The following is a 5,807-nucleotide window of genomic DNA, read 5'->3' on the forward strand; positions in this document are numbered from 1 at the left end:
ATCCACTGCTGCATGTTCGTCCACCGCGAGCGGGACGGATAGCTTGTTGTAGAAGTACTACTAAGCAAAAGCCTGTCCTTGTTTGCGAGCAACTGCGCGCATGGGTGAGGGAGAAGGCGTGTAGTAAAATCAAGCTTCTCCTCGTTGTACGAGTTGACGCGACACATCATAGCACTGGCCCCACATGCTTGCCTCTAAACTTGGGTGAAAGACCCGCAGTGTACAATATATTTGCTACAACCTCTAACATTTACCCACCACAAATTAAAATATATGTAGCCGTATGCATCATTCTGATGCAGAGGCCGGGGAGTCCCCCCTTTTCGAAAAAAAACAAGTTAAAATATATATTCCTGTCTTGACCAGATGAGCGTGCAAACTACAATCACCAGGGTGTCAGGTAGGTCCAGAAGACTATTGTTTTCTAAACTTCGAGACAGCCACATAGCATGGAGCCGACCCCAATGATTTTAAGATTACAGGCACGGTACACGCTATCCTAGACTACTCTACACATGAAACTGCCACACGAGCGTCCGGGCTCCGCTTGGCTCTTCGCCTCTTCGGGAAGTCGAACAATGATGGAGTACTACTGCACTGGAGGAGTACTACAGTACGCTTCTGGCCATCTGACATCGATTGAACTGCTGCATGTCCATCGCGTGCGGGAGGGAGAGCGTGTAGCGAAAGCTTCTCCTAGTCTTGCTAGCTACCACGCTCATGGGCGAGGGAGGGACGCTCCTTCCTTTGCGTGTATGACAGGTGGGCCCGACAGGTGTGTGGCCAACCTGTCATACAGCCAAAGGCAGGTGTAGTTATGTCTGCGAGGGAGAGGATAATCAAACTTCTCGTTGATGTATGAGTTGACGCGACACATCAAAGCACTGCACTCGATATATTTCAATAATTTGCGTTTACCGACGCATTAATTACAACACATGCATGCCGTGACTCTCCTTTTGATACTTGCATGTGTTGATTTAATGCACCTTGAAGGAGTATAAAATATGTGACGGTAAAGCTTTGTAATACCCCGGCCCAAGTCGAGAGATGGTTGTGCACGAGGAGGGCAAGATCATGCAAACCGAACAGGACCCGACGATGGAGCTCTCTAAGGTGGTGTTTGGTTCTCTAGTCCTAGGACTTTTTCTAGTCCCAACTAAAAAGTTCCTAGTCCCTAAAAAGTCCCTCCCTGTTTGTTTCCAGAGACTAAAAAGTCCCTAGTCCCTTCCTAGAGGTTATTAAATGACCATGTTGCCCCTAGTATATAGAAAATAACAATCAAACAACACCATGGTGTGGCGGGCCAATGGGTGCATGAAGGGGCATTGTTGGAAAAGTCCCAAAAAGACTCTCCTTGAGAGTCTTCTTCATTTAGTCCCAAATGCCTAGTTTAGTCCCTAAAAAGTCCCTCTCGTTTGGTAAAAAAGTCTCTAAGAGGGACTTTTTCTAGTCCCTACACAAAAAAGTCCATGGAAACAAACACCCCCTAAGGTCTCGCTGGACCTCACCGTGCTCCACTGCCCCTTGTGCCTCCGCCCCTTGACGCCTCTAGTGTATGAGGTTCGAATACACCTCGTCTGTTCGGTTGATTGAGCAAGGTGCATGTTTCTTGATTGATGTGTTGTTCGATTGATTTCTGCAGTGCAAGGGAGGGCACCTGGCCTGCGCGGACTGCCGCATCGAGCACCTCGGGAACCAGCGGCAGTGCCAGAAGGGCGAGCGCAGCGGTCGCTTCGACGTGCGGAACACGGGGGTGGACTCCGTCCTTCCGTCGGTGAGGGTGGAGTTCCCGCATGAAGGTTGTGGGCTCTACGTCACTTACCACAAGCTCGTCGGTCACCAGAGCATGTGTCCGCTCACGCCCTGCAAATGCCCCGTGCCTGTCTGCGGCTACGAAGGCCCACCACCGGTGCTCTACCACCACATCAGCACCGCGCATCCCATGCCCATGCACAGGATCCAGTACGACAAGGTGCTCCAGCTGCAAGTGCCACTGTCGGATCCATGGCTCTTGCTGTTCGCGAAGGAGGACCGCCACGCGTTTTTCTTGGTCGGCGGCGTGCTCGACATTGGCGCGCCTATCGCCGTGTCAGTCGTTTGCATCAGAGCGAGGGCGTCCCCACTACCACACTACGTGGCCAAGCTGTGGGCGAACGGCCCGCCGGGGGAGCCCAAAGGCACGACCAATGCCATCAAGGTGGAAATGGAGGTGACAAGCAGCAAGGATCCTAGCGACATTGACGTGCAGGAGCTGACCTTCTTGACAGTTCCGCCCAAGCTGCTGGCCGGGGCTATGCTTGTGTCCCTCCACATTCAGATTGACAAGCTCACGTCCTAAATGTTTCTACATTGCCTTCTGTTTATCTTAGTAATATGCTAATATAGGGATTACCTTGGTCTACTTTAGCTTAAGAAATGGTGGATTTTGGTGGCGATGCAGCAATTACTTTGACATCAGATCAGTAATTTCCAACAGTCGAACGGATATTTTGTGTCCGTTGGATATAAAGTTCCTTTGGGTAAGAAGTACTACTTGTCATCAAAATGGATAAAAGGAGATGTATGTAGACGTATTTTAGTTCTAGATACTTTAATGGTGGAGTACTACAGTACGCTTCTGGCCATCTGACACCGATTGAACTACTGCATGTCCACCGCGTGTGGGAGGGAGAGCATGTAGCGAAAGCTTCTCCTAGTCTTGCCAGCCACCATGCTCATGGGCGAGGGAGGGTGCCTTTACGTGTATGACAGGTGGGCCCTACAGGTGTGTGGCCAACCTGTCATACAGCCAAAGGCATGTGCAGTTAAGTTCGCGAGGGAGAGGATAATCAAACTTCTCGTTGATGTACGAGTTGACGCAACACATCAAAGCACTGCACTCGATATATTTCAATAATTTGCGTGTATGACTCCCAGATGCAGAGGCCGGGGGTCATCATCCTCCTTTTCAAGAAAAAATAGATGCGTGTGTGAGAGGACGAGTGCGTGCGTGCACCTCTTCTCTTCTTGTATAATGTACTACTAAACTCAGAGTACAAGTTTTTGTGGGTGCCACGATGGTGTGTGCGAGAAGTCCCGAGAGATAGGTTTAATACATTAATTGCAATGCATGCATGCATAAAGTACATGCATTGGTCAATTTTCTCATAATACTTGCATGCAATGATTTAATGCACCTTGGAATCTGAACATGTGTTGGGGACAACCAAATTGAGCCTTATAAAATGGAAAAATTAAATTTTGAGATAAGCCCTATAAAACCAGAAAGGAGGGAGTAGAAAAAGAAGTACTCCATCCGGGAATAGTGCCGCACTTCGAAACTAGAACCGTTAATAAATTTTGAGCTTGCGTCTCGTCACATTCCAAATTACTCCACACTATATTGAATTGCAAACCTATTCACACTGATCACAACCTAAACGATTTCCCACTTAGGAGTGTATTAGTACTCGGTAATAAATACTAGTATGCCAAGATGACTGCACATTCCTCCTCAACTCCTCATCCACAAAAACAAACAAGTCATTCAGCATCCTTCCCTTGCGTCTGCCATGGCCAGCGTGAGTTCTCGGTCGAGAGATTGCCACCAGGGAGAGGCGAGCATGGAAGCGGAAGCACGAGAGATGTCCCGCCTCGCTGCGAGAGCAGCCGACATGTCCCGCCGCGCGGAAGTAGCAGCATAGAGGTCCCGCTGTGCCGCTGAAGCAGCACAGAGGTCCCACCGCACCGTCGATGCAGCAGACTGGTCCGGCCGCGCCGCGGAAGCAGCAGAGATGCCCTGCCGCGCCACAAATGCAGTAGAGATGTCCCACCGCGCTGCGGCGGCCTGGGAAAATTTCTCGCGGGCACGCGATGACTGTTACAGGCGTATGCATGCGATCGTCCATAGCCAGACGGATCAGATGTCCCGCTCGGCGAGGTTGCAGGATGACATGGTAGCCTCATTTGAATAGGCTACCGGCGTCATCCGACAACTAAGGGAGGGCAATGAGAGGCTCTAGGCCGAGCACGACCTGCTGAGGTAGAAGATCGTCCGAAGTGCAGACCTGTAGGAGGAGACTAGTGCCTTGTTGAAGAAACTTATGGACGAGAATGACATGCTCCGCAATGAGCGCCAAAGGCTGGTGGAGGAATCCGTGGATGTTTTCAAGCAGCGTCTTGGGGACACGAAAGAGCTCATTGCCGCTCGCCGAAGAGACTAGTTTCCTGGTTTCTTTTGATGTAATAATCGGTTTAGGATGCGGATTGTGTCGTCGGTTGTGAAATGTTGGGTTCTAGCGCAGTTGTTTGGCCTTTGTTGGCCTCTTGGGATGTTGCGATTTCAATCTGGTAGCTTTTAGTCCTTCGTGTTAGGCTGGAGTTGTGCTGAACTTCTTGTGAATTGTGGTGGTTTTCAGTAATGAAAATCGGAAGGGGCAAGCCCTTCTTTGATCAAAATAAAAAAATTAATCGTCCTTATATATTCATTAGTCTTGCTATAAGTCGCACTAGATGCTATATAGGTCCGTCGGATCTTACATCAAGATCCGTGCTTTTAGATTTTATTTTTTCTCTCTTAAATCTCAGTCGAGATAGACATAGCCACGCCATTAAACAGAGGCTCGGGCGCCATTAATGGAGACCATGGGAGAGAGGTGGACGGCAGATGGAGGTCAAAGGGCTCTCCTCCCAATAAGCATGCGCAGGGGTCTGATCGCACGCCTCTCGTACTCAAATAGCTACCCTGCATGTCGCCTCCTAGCTAATAAAAAAGGGGACGCGTGGCGGCACGTAAATGGTACTAGTAAGTAGAACGCCCACGGTTTCAATAATACTTGTGTTTCCGATTGTAACGTGACAGCACTTCTTACAAAATGACTTTGTTGATTGTTAATGTGTGTGCCTTCGCAAATCGGACTGCAAATTTACCACAACATGTTGGTGCCATGTCATGGCACCAAGCCAAGTTTCATTATTTTAATGCGTGTTTTGGATTTACAGGAATTAAAAAACCAAGTTTCTCAATGTTTCCAACCCAGCCACGACGCCCAGAATTTTGAATTTCATTCCCATTTCTTGCATGGAACCTAGAAATTTACCTGAGGACACACATGTGATTTTTCAACCAACTTTAGTGCACTGGAACATGTGCTTGAATTTCAAATTTGAATTATGCACACAAAGGTGACACGTTCCCTCCCAGAACCACGAGCCTTCTTGAGAGAAGCTCCGATTTGCAAGAAGCTTATACCAAAATTTGTTCCTATTCGGCCAATTTTTTTTACCACAGCATGGTACTACCATGACATGACACCATGCCAAGTTTCATGATTTTAAAACCAAGTTTCTCAATGTTATCGACTGAGCCATTTTATTCTCATTTTTTGCATGGGACCTACTCCCTCCTTCCATCTATATAGGGCCTAATGTGTTTTTCAAGACAGCCTTTGACTATTGACAAGATTAATAGCACATGAGATGTATACTATGCAAATTATATTATTGGAAGCTCCTTTAACATACAAAATTGAAGGTATGCTTTCTGTAAGTTGCATGTCATATATTATTGCTCTAATGTTTGGTCAAAGTTAGCCTCGAAAAACGCATTAGGACCTATATGCATGAGAGGAGTCGACTTCGAGAGAACGTGTTTGTTCGAGAGACACCGAGGAAGACTACTATATATCGATGGTGCATGTAGGCGGGAATTAAACTAAGGATGGTCTTATTGGTTTTGGGGATATAGGGGAAGAGTGAGAGGCGGGGGGGGGGGTAGCTAGCTAGAAGGAGATTGTTAAGTGTGAGTGTGTGTTTTACCCACCTAG

This window comes from Triticum aestivum, chromosome 7A (genome assembly GCF_018294505.1).
Source record: "Triticum aestivum cultivar Chinese Spring chromosome 7A, IWGSC CS RefSeq v2.1, whole genome shotgun sequence".
Classification (NCBI taxonomy): domain Eukaryota; kingdom Viridiplantae; phylum Streptophyta; class Magnoliopsida; order Poales; family Poaceae; genus Triticum; species Triticum aestivum.